A 13913-nucleotide genomic window follows, 5' to 3' on the forward strand; every position below is an offset into this window, starting at 1 on the left:
TAAAGGCAGTTTTTGTGCAGGGGCAGCCCCAGGAATGGACTGACACTATCCTGCAGGACTAGACCAGTCATTGATGGAGTGATGTGGTACTTAATATTGATTGTCAGTTTAATAGGATTTAGAATTTCTATGGAAGCAAATCTCATGGCAAAGGTCTGGAAACTGGGAGCTTATCTAGAACTTGGGGTAGGAAGACCACCTGAAATATAGGCGGTAATATTCCATGGGCTGTATCTGGACTAAATAAGCAGAAAATGAGTTGAGTTCTCTGCTTCTGTACTAAGGTACTACGTGACCAGGCACCTTGAACGCCTGTCCTTATGATTCTCCACCATGACCGATTATACCCATTTTGTGCATCACCCAGCCAACCCCAGAGTCCTATAGCCTGGCATGCTTTGTCAATATTCAGGGAAATATTTAGTCAGCCCAGGGGCCCACCGCTCTGTCAGTAGATAATCTATGTGAATGTGCTGCGTGGCTAAGAAGCCTCTGTACACATGCTCTAAGGCTCCTTTAAAATCGAACTCCTGTTTCTCGCTCTCTCTCCCCCACTTCTCTTTCTGAGCCAGGCTTCCACGAACCACCTCTTTGCACACCCTATCAATAAAGTTCCAACGCAGGTTGTGGATTTTGTAGTACGTTGTGGTTTGTTCTCACCACTGCTAAACTACAACATCTACAAGCCAAAATAAAATGTTGTCCTTAAGTTGCTCTTGTCGGTTATTTTGTTGTAGCTACAATGCAAGTGGGCTCTATTGGGGGTTAGTTGGTGCAACTTTTACCCCCTCCTGTTGGTTTTACAACTTCTTTGCATGAAAGCTCTCCCCAAATGCAAGGTTTGGGCTTTACAACATCCATAACCTGCTCTTTATGAATCACCTAAGTTCAGGTGTTCTGCTAGCAGCACAAAAAATGAACAATGACAAATGGCCTAATGTTTAGTTCTATGTCTACTACAGACAGTAGAAGTAGCCATTATTTTGAAAAGCTATTCTGAAAATAGGATGTATGGTGTCTAATATAGCAGCTGAAATGGAGGGAAAGAGTGTGTTAATTGTGGCTGAGGGTCAGAGTCGGTTAACAGTGTCTGACCTCCAACTCTTGGGGAACAACAAAGAATAAAGCCACAACTTAACACTAAATTACCCAGTTGCCCTTTCCCATAAGATCTATGAGCTGAAATACTTTTGAGGACAGGGGTTTGACTAAAAGGTAACAGGTCTTTTATTGCATTATACATTGATTTCTATTATAGATATGAGAACAGTAAAAAAAAAAAAAAGAAAGAAAAAAGAAATCAGTAGATTATTGTCAAACCATGGCAGCTGTGTAAGAATGGTTTAGTAATAAAAGCAGGTGGCTTTTCTGAAAGTCTGTCTTTTGGGGAAACAGCAGTCACTTCCAAAACAAAAGGAATTCTAACCTTAAACTTAATCTCCAGAGAATTTCAGTGGCTCCAGTTGACAAGCATGTTGACCGGAATTCCAATGTTTAGTATTTGAAAAGCATTTGGTTGTGTTGTCTCCCCAGCACCTCACACCCACAGAGAGTGTGTATGTGTTTGTTCCTGGGTGTGGCTTGTATCCTTCCTGCTGTTTGCATCTTCTTGCTCCCTTCCTAATTGGCTTTGAAAAGCTAGGTCAGTAGGCTGATGAGATCTGAGATGCTGTGGGCTCGAGACATTGCAGGCTAAGAAGCTGCAGGCTGTGCTTAGCAGGACTCTTCAAACCAGTGGGCAGAACGTCTATTGCCATACTGATGCGTTGAGTGCAGCTTTGAATTTTGATTGAAAAAAAAAACCCGACTTTCCTGACTTCTCTCTTCTTTGTCACATCAGGCTGTGCTGGGAATTACTCTCCTGGGAAGCTTCAGAGTGAGGAATTGGTGGGTGGAGCAGAGGAAAGAGGAAGGAGAACTCCCTGGGGAAAGTTTCCATGCTGTTGTGGTTTCCTTAACTCTCTCTAAGATTCAATCAGTGGTTGACAGAAATTGGAATGCTTGAAGAATGATGGCCAGTGTGGTGTGATAAAAAGGAGGGGACCATGGGGTGTGGGGGAATGGAACAGAATGGAGAGCAGTTGAGTAATGTTTTGCCCCAGGAAATAGAAGTTCAACACTCTGTGACTGCTTAGAAGCTTGGATCCATCTATGGAGAAAGCAGAACTGCTTTGCTTCTTTGGAAGATGTCCAGCTATGTTATCCACCAGGTTGCCAGGGTGAGGCAATCCAGACCATGTTTCAACAATTCCCTCCTTCAGCCAGTGAGGAAAATAGTGGTCAAAGCAAACCTGCACACTTGGCTACTCATTTCTCCTCAGCTTTCTTCATGCCTCAGAACCAGCCCCACTAGCTGTGATCACAACATCATGAAGCAGACCACAAACATAGATACTGATTGTGTCTTGAATAATCTCTGAAGCAAGTATATACTTTCATATATTTCATAAAGGTGGCAAGAGGAATATACCAATTTAATTGTTTTATTTAATTTTTATTTATTTATTTATTTTTGGTTTTTCAAGACGGAGTTTCTCTGTGTAGCTTTGGAGCCTGTCTGGCCTTGAACCCACAGAGATCTACCTGTCAGCTGGGCGTAGCCTTTAATCCTAGCACTCGGGAGGCAGAGGCAGGTGCATCTCTGTGAATTCGAGGTCAGCCTGGTCTCCAGAGCGAGTGCCAGGATAGGCTCCAAAGCTACACAGAGAAACCCTGTCTCGAAAAAAAAAACCCCAAAAAACAAAAAAACAAAACAAAAAAAAAGAGAGAGAGAGAGAGAGATCTACCCGTCTCTGCCTTCTGAGTGCTGGGATTAAAGGCATGTACTACCAACACCTGGAAAATTTTATTGTTTTAAACAACTTCAATATGCAGATGATTCCAGGAGGAGAAAAGGCAAGAGCTGTACAGAACCCATACGGGATAAAGTTATGGAGTGTAAAAAAAAAATGATTGTTTAGTGTTATGATCTAGGCTTTACTTGTATCTAGATGTTCACAGGCATGAGCATCTGTCCTGTTGCACATCTATTACTGTTATGCTTAAGCTCATAGTTGTAACAGTCAGTGCAGAGCCCAGAGTGTGTGAAAGTGATTTGGAAACAGCAAACTGCTGTGCAGCAGGCATTGTTAATGTTTTTATGTTAATAGAAATACAGGTATGCTAGGAACAGATGTATAGGTTTTGCTCTCTGAGAAAAGCCATTGCAAAACCTGGGAAAGGCCTGTTTTTCTTGAAAGTATATGAGCCTGATGAGATAGAAATAATCTGAATGCTATTCATGATTCTTTGTGTGTATGTCCTTATGTTCATTAAATCAAGAAATGCACAGCAGGCATTGTATCTTTTTTTTTTTTAAAGAACTTCATAACAGCCTGTTTATCTTATCTCACCCTCCAAAACATTTACAATACTAGTACTTGTTAAGGGTATGAATGGAGGAATAAGATGATGACATGGTAGAGTTTTTGTTATTCTGTTCATGATCTTGAGACCTTGACTGCTCAGTGTTTTTTTTTTTTTTTTTTTTTTCTTTCATTTCATTTCTCTTTTGCTTTCTCTTTTCTGGAGGAGAGTTAATAGAAGACAGCACAAAACCTAGCTAACTGAGACTTATTGAGCAGTCAAGAGATAAGAATATTGAAAACAGCCCCCTATACTAAACTGTTTGCTAATTTTGTCCTCCTGGACTCCTGCCCTAAGTTTTACATCTCATTTCTTTCTGAGTTCTGGTATACCTTGCAGAGAACATGGCACAGGACAAATGTACAGTAATCCAGGAGATTTGCGCAGTGGGCAAACAGGAGTGTACTGGGGATGAAGGTTCAAGACTAATGAGCATGTTATAGAGAAGCATGACTGGAGGCTTTGACATTTGTAGCAATGGCAAGAGGTCTCCTGGTGTACAGAGCATATCTGTTGTTCCTTGTAACCCCTGAGTCCCCTTTCTCTTCAGTACACACTGAGTCTTCCAGTGCTGTGAAGAGAATATGACAAGATAGACCTGATGACATTAAAAACTCCGAACACTGAGTGTCTGTACTTAGCATTTGGTAACATCAGCTTTCACAACAGTTGAGGTGGGGGGGGGGGCTTCCACGAACTCGGGAACATGAATTCTCTCTTATGCTCAGCATGCATTAGGGGGACTAGGTGGTGATGTAGGTGGAAGACAAATTGGGCTACATGGAGGAAGAGGGTATCTTGTTTCCTCGTTAGGTACTGAGAAGACACACACTCTACTTCAATTTTATTTACAGTCTCTCCTGGTCTTCCACTAAGGGGTCCCTCGGGTTTCATAGCTTTCTGGTTTTGCCTGAATAGACAGGAGAGACGACGCAGGCGCGCAAAAACATTCTGCATCTTACAAGCAGTCTCAAAATCACCTGGAGGTCCAGTTTTGTATATTCAGACTCTAGAACACGAGGTTGGTTATCAGTCAGTATGGTGGCTATTATTTTAAGAACTAGTCGCCAAGGGAACTGCCCACGGCAAATGCCTCAGTTTGCTGTAGTACTCTGAAAGTTTATTTTATAGTCTCTTCCCATTTAAAATTCTGGATCCTATATAGGCGATTTTTGGTCAAACGAAATAGTTTCTGGGTTTTGATATAAGGAAAACTTCTGTGACATATTAAGGCAACGATTGGGAATTGAAATGAAACAAAATCTCCAGTTCTGATAATTCTGTGATTTATCCCCCACTTAATTGTGCATCTTATTTTCTGTTTCCTCACTGAAGTCCGTGTTCCATATTGAGTCTTTGCCCCTGCTGGTGTCCCTGGTTAAATCTTCAGGAGTTCCAGGGGTCTGGTTTTGTCAGATCCTCCCTCCCTCTTGGAACCTTTAATGACTTGTCCTCAAGACAATTGCCCTCCTCTAAAGCCCTCTGACCAAGAAGCAAAAGGCTTTGGACCCATGGACTTGGAGGGTTCAGGAGCTAGGAGAGTCCGCAGAAACCCTGGAGTTGAGAATGACATCTCCTCTGTCCAATCAAAGTTGCAGGTTTCTCTCCTGTCCCCGCCTCCCTCTCCCCGCGGCCCCAATAACTGCACTCTGAGGCCCCGGCTTCTGCTGTCAAGTAGCTGGGGTGGGCTCCGCCTAAGCGAGGAGTGGCTCCGGTGGGAGATGCGCTCCCAGCTGTTTGCGGCGGGAGCGGGAAAGCTGTAGGGCCAGGCAGCGCGGCGGCGACAGGAGAGGGGAACAGGTAGGAGGCAGACTCGCCCTTCCGCAGAGCGCAAGGAAGGCATACTTCCCAGAGGCCACCAAACCCCTGCCCCGCCCTGGTTACCCCGGCTCCCGGGGTCGATGTTGCTGTCACTGCAACACCCATGACACCTATCAGACGATGGGGTTAAGGGGGTGGTTGGGATGCTGGAGCCGGGGCGACACATCGGAAGGGTTGCTGAGAGGGGCCAGAAGGGCAATGCTTCTGGGCAACTTTCCTTGTAGACGCTGCAGCTGCCTGCGGGGTCGGGCCTGGGTTATGCCCTGTCTACAAGGTTGGGGGCTGGGGGCGCAGACGTGCCAGCTGCTTGAACCGCAGGTCCTCTCTGCATCTCAACTGCTCCGCATGCCAGGCGCGCCGCCTGCTCCCCTCCCCCGCACCTGCGGGGTACCCTTCAGTGCAGCGCTGGCTGCCGGTGCTTGCAGTAAGGGAGGTAGGGGCTGGTGCGTCCCCAGGCTAAGAACTAGCTCTCTTCTGGCGTGGGGGTTGGGGAGAATCCAGGCGTTTTCTGATTAATCCATCTGCGAAAAAGCCAGGGTCCCTCCTCCATGAGGTGCTGCAGACTGGGCAGGGCAGAGAAGCAGCTTCCCGCCTGCCCCACTGTTTCCTACGAGGAACTACCACTTCATCTAGTCAAATGACTGGGTCAGGATGGACCCCAAAGCATCCTGCCTGGGTGACCGCATCTGGGCACTAGGTGTTGGCCGAGTGCGGGTTCCTGCTGGAATCAGATTGCTGGTAGCAGTAAGGAGAAGAATTGCAGGGAAATCAGACACCCTGCTGAGAAAAATTCCTGAAAAAAAAAAAAAAAAAAAAAAAAAAAAAAAAAAAAAAAAAAAGGAATGGTGGGAAAGAAGCAAGTGGAGATGTAGCCATTTCTGCTTGTCCCGTTTTCCATGCCAAATCTATCATGGGCATCTGAACGTGTGCCCGTGTGTGCACATCACCAAGGTGGAGCTATATATAGCTCCTGCGCCGCCAGCCCGGTTTCCTTGCTGCTGAGAGGGCTGCCTTGGCCTTCTCAAGCAATCTGCAAGTACTGGGTGGGAGGGGCGAAATAGAATCAAATTCTTCATTAGTGGGGAAAGCCAGGGAAGAGAAACTCAGAGTAACAACCCCCCCCCCCCAGGAATGACGCTTTTGTAATGTACAGAAATCAATTTATTCCAAAATTATTCTGAATGCATTCTGAGGTCTTATTCTATGTTTTTCGGAGTCATGGTGCAGATCGACCATTGCAGCCCGAAGTAGCATACATCACATTAATACATTTCTTATCTGCACTATTTTATTGACTCATTGGTACACAATGCTGTGCACACTCTTGTATCTTGCTTATTTGGAATTAAATGTTATTTGAGTGGTAACTTACAGCCAGCTACACTGAGGGGTCTGAAGAGGACCCACCCACTTTTCAGGATTCTGGGCTGTGGTACTGGTATGGCCATTGGAGATAGTTTTAATACAATTTCTAGGACAGATTTTTCTTGTGGCTTATATAAATCTGTGCTGATGTGATATTTCAGATATATTTGGACTTTTAAAAAAGATGTTTATATATTTATTTTCTTCACTGTCTGGGATGATGTATTTCCTGGTGATAGCCTTTTCATTGTCATAAATCAGAAAAACTGAGATTCAGAAGGAGCAAATAGTGTGCTTAAAATCTTGCAGGAATTTTAGCTCCTCTCTTACCAAAGCCTTCTCTGCATGCACACGCAGCAACCTCTCTCCAAACAACATGCTCTGCAGTTCTCCATAATTATTGGTCCCTGTAAGAAATTTAAATAGTGTTGATATCAGCAACCATGTGTGCTGTGGTAACTCACTTGTTCATTTGTTTGTTTGTTGTTTTATGTTTTTTTTTTCAGAATTAATTTTTGGTTTCCTAGATGTTATTCTAATATACCAGAGGGAGCTGGTGGTGTTGAATTTTGTCACCCTGGCTGCCTGCTTATCTGATTTGCAGAGTGTTTTATTCTCTTAGAATTTGAGCCCCATAGTATTCCAGGAAAGGATAACAGAGTTGACTCCTAGTTTTTTTGCTGAAGCTTCTCTTTAAAATCTGTGCATGGCTGGGTAGTGGTGGCACACATAGTTAATATCAGCACTTGGCAGACAGGTGAATCTCTATGAGTTTGAGGCCTGGTCTTCAAAGTGAGTTCCAGGATAGCCAAGACTACACAGAGAAACCTGTCTTGAAAAAGCAAAACAAGCAAAAATTATTCATGTTTCCACTGTGGGACTGGGTATTTAATAGTTGTGAATAAGCAGAGATACAACTGATTTTCAATGCATAGCTTGAGTCTCCTTGGGAGATAATACAAGTGGAAACCTCATCACACTTAGTTCTATGCTGGCTAACCTTATGTATTTATGTGTTTTATTATCTAGCTAGACAAAGAAATACTTTTCTGAAAAACATTTCTCCTAATTAAGTTTTTTTCAAGTTGATACAAACTACTGTTACCTGGAAAGAGGAAACCCTGATTATAAATTGCTACACTCAGACTATCCTGTACAAATGTCTGCTGAGATACATTATTTCTAATTGATGCAAGAGTGACCAATCCACTGTGGGCAGTACCTTCCCTACTCAGGGGGCAGGGCTTCGGCTATAAAAGGTAGCTGAGCTAGCCAGAGATTGATGCAGGAGTCCCCAGCCCACTATTGGAAGCACCATCCCTACTCAGGAGGGCTTACACTAAAGGTAGTTGAGCTAGCCAGAGAGAGGCAGTCCAAAAGCAGCATTCCTCTGTGGTCTTTGCTTTGGTCTGTGAATTCTCACAGCAACACCAGACCAACTGGGCCATTATGTCCTGTATTGTTTTATAGTTATCACACTGAATGTTCTAAGCAGGCTCAAAGGTATCCCCCCAAACCTATCATCATGGCAAATTATTCAATAGGTGCTACCGTTGAATAGGCTCACATATTTGTCAATATATGGCAGAATTGAGGGTTACTTTGGGGAATGCTGGCTCCATTATCCTGCCCATGATGACTAATGGCTGATGTGAGCTTGTTTCTGTATTTTTACCCCAGAATGATTCAGTTTTCTAACACAGGTGATGACTAGATCTTGTTTATGCCATATAGTCTTTCTTATGCTCCATATAGCTAACTAGAGAGGTAGTTGAAAGACATACTAGATGTCTACAAGTAAGAACAATTCCATATAATTGCCTTAACCACATTCCCACTCCCTGCCAAAAATAGCAAATACGAAGCCATCACTGGTCCTTGGGACAGTCTCCATGTTCATTTTCTCATTCTTCAAATCTCTTGCACCTCTAGTCTCCACGGTAATAGTCACAGTGAATTGGATGTATTTTTCATGGTACATGTATTACCAGCCTCCCCACCCCATCATCATATCCCATTCTCTGCCATAAATAACCCATTTGCCCTGTATGCATCCATCTAATCCCTTGATGTCTCCAGTCAAATGCTACTGTTTCTATATGCAAACTGCCTTCATATCCTAGAACTTACCCCTTCTAAGTCACTGGTAAACACCCTGTTTTACAGGAACATTGTTTGCTTTCTGTTTATTAGCATTCTGGCTATTGTTCTTCCCTTCTGACTGCCATTTTCCATGGTTTTCCCCTCTTTGTCCCCCACCCACTTAAGTTGTAGACGTCAGAATCATCTGTTGTCAATTTTTCTTACTTCTCTAAGTCTACTTTCTTGGTCTCCCTCATATATATAATATATATATATATATATATATATATATATATATATATATTTGCTTTCTTTTCCAAGCTCTCGAATGGTATCTTTCCTTCTGTAGTTGAATTTTTATGATGCTCTAGGTAGTTATGAATATTGTCCTGGTTACTGCACGGGGAAAGCCTTCATGGTGAAGATATAGGAATGCCAGCAATGGGGTCTATAATAACACTGTAGAGGCTTTTCTGACTTGTACTGAGACAATGCATGTAAAACATTCAAGATAAAACTTGGGCCACAGTAATTATTCCTAAGTAATAGCTGTTTGAGTATTACTTGTAATGGTAATGTAAGTAGCAAACATCACTGTCTGCCCATCCCTATGGATAGTCGTTAGGCCTAAGATGGCCATTAGTAACACAGGCTATAACCTTCTAGATAATTTTACTTGTGGCTGATACTTTTTTAGTCTTCATTTCATCTAGAAGTGCCCATTATCTATTCAGTAGTTTATCCGTTCTTATTCTAATTTCTAATGTGTATCCTCTATTGTGCACTGCTGTTATAAACCTGGATTGCCACAGTGGCCAATAAGTCTGCCAGCACAGATGATTTCACCAAAGATGCCAGAGACCACCCAAGTATGTTGTGTGTTTTAGATTTTCACTGTTGATTCTCCTTTATTTTGAAACTTTCTATTGGTAGCAAGACATATTTGGGTACAGCTTCTAAGGAGGACTAAGTTGTGTGCCATTGGAAAAGCAGCAGAAGGATAATGCTTTGTTCACTATGGTTGAATGGGTGGCCTGTTGTGTAAAATTATATTGAAAAGTACATAGTTATGTTGTTAAACTAAATTTCAGATAAAATTGAAAATAAATTTGATTAAAAGAATTTATATAATCACTAAGGAAAATTAGAAATCAAGAAAATACAGGCTTTTTTTTTCATTTTTCTTTCCTTACTGTGTACAGCAAGCAGGACTTGACCTCATGGAGATCTGCCTACCTCTGCCTCTCCAGTGTTAGGATTAAAGGCATGTGTCACCATGCCTAGGTCATCATAGATATTTTCAATTTGTACTTGTGACTATTAGGTATAGGACAGTAACTTGATTTTTGTGCTCCACTTTTTTAAACATTCATTGATTCCATTGACATTGTGATTAAGAATATATACATGGCTTCCAAGTAATCTTTGGTGTTTTTAGATTTTTCTTAGTTAAGGAACTAAACTGTACATAAACACACATGTTCTGCATATATGGTCATTTGTTTATCATAACTTATTAAAGGTTACCGGTGAAGACAAATATTTGTAGCCTCTTGATGGATAGTGACAAATAGTTTCTCAAAATCTCATGCACAGGTTTAATTTCTGCCAATGGCTATACATATTATCTTCATTAACACTTGGTATTATGGCTTTTAAAGGAGACTATTTTGATGGTAAAAGTTATGTATTGAGTTCTTTTAGGTTTTCTTGTCTGTTTGTTTTTCTGTGTTTTGTGGTAAGTTCATGGAATGTCATACTCACCGAGTACCTGTGAAGCTGGGTTGGCTCAGGGCACTCCCATGTTCCTCCTATAACAGGACATTTGCAAAAGTTTGCTGCTTTTGATTTTATTGGGATGGTGGTGGAGGGAACACAAGCAATGGGATTTGAAATGAGTCTCACTTTATACACAGGCTGACTTTGAACTCACTATGTAGCTCAGACTAGCCTTGAACTTGTGGGATCCCTGTTATGTTAGTCTCTCAAGTGCTGGGATTACAGATAGGAGTTGGTGTGCCTGGCTATGCCTTTCTAGAAACATACTTTAATATGCAGACATTGGTAACTTGCTGTCGTTCACCAATTCATTCACACTGCTAATTCATGTAGTGTCAGAACTCAGAGAACTCACTGCCACCCCACAACTGCATATGAATGCTAACATATGAGTGCCCTACTGATAACTCCTTTTGTCCTCAAATGAAAGTGCAGGCTTTTGGTTTGGTTTGATTTTGGTTTTGGTTTTTCGAGACAGGGTATCTCTGTGTAGCTTTGGAGCCTGTCCTGGAACTCACTTGTAGACCAGGCTGGTCTGGAACTCAGAGATCCGCCAGCCTCTGCCTCCCTGGTGCTGGGATTAAAGGCATGAGCCACCACCACTTGGTTCCTTTTGTCCTCTAAGGCAAAATTGAACTCATGTGTATCTTATGTCTATCCTCATGTGAAGTGGCTCTTGGGGACACACATAATATAATAATATCAGTCTATTAAGATAACCTTTATTCTTCATGTGGTTCTTCCAGTAAGTAGATGGCTCCTTAATTCTTTCTGAGCCTCCATTGTCCATTCTCGAAATACCTCAGGGCACAATGTACAACAGAAGATATTAATGGCCAGGTTGCTCAGCCAGAGCAGGACACATTGTTTGCACAATTATCCGAATGACTCAAGCACTAAATTTATTTCTGCTAGCATTATCCAAATGGTCCCTAATTCACCAGATAATTGCTCAGCCCTGTGCTTGATAATGTAGACCTGAGTGTGTCATGCCTTTCTTGTACTGTTTGATGGCTTCTTTCTAAATGCTGCTGTTTGGTCACTTTCGGTTCCTTTTGTGAGTTGGTTTATCTGGCCCTTAACCTGTTCTGTTAGAGATATCAAGAACTCTACAGCCAGATGGTGGTGGTGCAAGCCTTTAATCCCAGCACTTACTTGGTAGGCTAAGGCAGGCGAATCTCTGTGAGTTCCAGATCACCCTGGCCTACAAGAGCTAGTTCCAGGACAGCCTCCAAAGCCACAGAGAAACCCTGTCTCGAAAAACAAAAAAACAAAAAAAGAACTCTACAGTGTGGTAGCAAATTCCAATCAGTTAGCCTAATCAGGCAACTGCTGTGTAACCAGTGTAAGTTATTCACTTTTTTTTTTTTTTTTTTGAGACAGGGTTTCTCTTGTGGCTTTTGGAGACTGTCCTGGAACTAGCTCTTGTAGACCAGGCTGGACTCAAACTCACAGAGATCCACCTGCCTCTGCCTCCCTAGTGCGGGGATTAAAGTTGTGCACCACCACTGCCGGGCTATTACTCACTCTTTTTGACACTGTGTTTAATGTGTTTAAAAAACAAAAGATATTCAGTGTTCAGAGACTCCCTGTCTCTGGTCTTCGTTTGTAGTCTCCTTTACATCACGTTCATTTGCCACCTCACACCCACAGCTGTCTTTCTAAAGCAAATTTCATAGACTGAAGGTCTTTTGATGGGGGTCTCCTCCTGTTTTTCCTAGGGCCCTCTGTATTTCACCTGAAGTCACTGGTCAGTAGTCCTTTTTAAGTTTTTAAAATTTATTTCTCAATCTTCAGGTCTCTTCTGTCTCTAGTTGTTGACCATGCCCAGGTTACTCACCTGCACCGTTTCCCACCATTTATGCTTTCTCTTTTCTTCCTTCCTCTGATGGGTTCTAGGCTCCAACATAGGTCACTTGTCTCCTTGTTTGTATTTTAGATTGATCCAACTCCTTATGTCTGCAGTTATGCTCTATCATTTCTAGACTTGTTCCTTAAAGTTCAAACCTTGTGTGTTTAGCCCCTATTCAGAGTTCCTCAGTCTCTAGCAACCAGAACCTAGCACTGTACTGTAATCAACTGTTTTCTCAAAAACTCTTTTCTCAAAAAAAGAACACACAGTCCATTACTAAATCTTCTTGTGTCCCACGAGGTCCTCATATATGTTTTATATTTCTAAGTATTTCTGAAGACATGAAGGGCAAACCTGGATCTGTTTGTATGATCTCATCTAATGAAGTATTCATCTTTGCCTTGAAAAAACAGCAAATAAAAACTAAAAGCCATGGTGGTTTTCATAATATTTCAAACTTAATATCCTGATTTTGTGGTTTTATGCAAGATGGATAAAGGATTTTAATGAACATTTTTGTAATTATATTTGTAATGAAAATTCTTGCCTAGGATATAACTCTAGAATGCTGAATCATGCAGTTAACTTCTTTTAAACAATCCTGTATTTCATAAGGTAGGACACCTTTGTAGATGCAGGGATACTGTAGATATGTAAATTCATCTGGCTGGTATTAAATATTGGCAAAAATAATGATCATTTTCCCTGCTTAATTAAGTCTTCGCTGTCATCCCTGATAGTTTACATTACTCTCTTTAGCAAACTTGTCCTCACGAAGGGTTTGACAGTTACCTCAAAAGGCCTCAACATGTAAAGAACTACAGGTGGCTAGTGCTGAGAGTGGGGGAACCAGTCTTCCCCAGAGAAGAGCCCCCAATTGATAATCTAATAACAAATGGCCAGCCCTGAAAATATATAGATGAATAACATTACACAGACTGATCAGGCTATAGTTAGGAATGCACATGCATATACATACTCAGATACGAATGAAACAGCATTCAATGAAAAAGAGGCCCTGCATCTGGAAGAAAGTAAAGTAGGATATCAGGATGGTTATAGGGAGGAAAGGAGAAAAGATGTATTGTATTATAATCTCTTAAACTAAAAGGTGTAATTTTCTTCATTTATGGGTAAAGTTAAACAAGAAAGGACTGATATGACTCATATCCAGTGTGTGCTAGGCTTACCTAGAGAAACTCTCAATGTTTTGTCAGGTTAAGGACACTGGTCTTGGTTTTAATGGTGCATTGAAAGTTCTGAGCTGTACACTATGCCTTCATTTCATCAATAAATTCCATCCATAAGCATATCTACTTCCTACAGTTCTTTGAGAAGAAACTAAAAGTTTTTATCCTAAACATATGTTAAATTTTGCCTTCATTTAACTGTTTGTTGTTTAATACACACACACACACACACACACACACACACACACACACACACACACACCATTTTACTCTTTTGTTTCAGAGTGTATTTCTTTTTTTGTTAAAAGTACAATATTCTGTCCCTTATCTTTCTAACTTGAGTTATTGAAATAAATTTTGGACATATTCCTAAGTAGAGATGCTCATTTACTTTTTTGTTTTTCTTGGCATAAAATTCT

General features: G+C 41.6%; 1 protein-coding gene across 2 annotated transcripts in view; it reads left to right on the forward strand.

The window, feature by feature from the left end:
* Window positions 1-5045: 5045 nt before the first annotated feature.
* The window catches only part of LOC100759179 (contactin-1), a 285961-nt gene continuing 277093 nt past the window's right edge, over window positions 5046-13913 (forward strand). For both annotated transcript variants that reach the window (XM_027396333.2, XM_027396336.2), the window contains exon 1: window positions 5046-5205. The gene's annotated coding sequence lies outside the window, so the exon portion shown is untranslated. The remainder of the gene's footprint in view (window positions 5206-13913) is intronic.

This window comes from Cricetulus griseus, chromosome 2 (genome assembly GCF_003668045.3).
Source record: "Cricetulus griseus strain 17A/GY chromosome 2, alternate assembly CriGri-PICRH-1.0, whole genome shotgun sequence".
Lineage (NCBI taxonomy): Eukaryota > Metazoa > Chordata > Mammalia > Rodentia > Cricetidae > Cricetulus > Cricetulus griseus.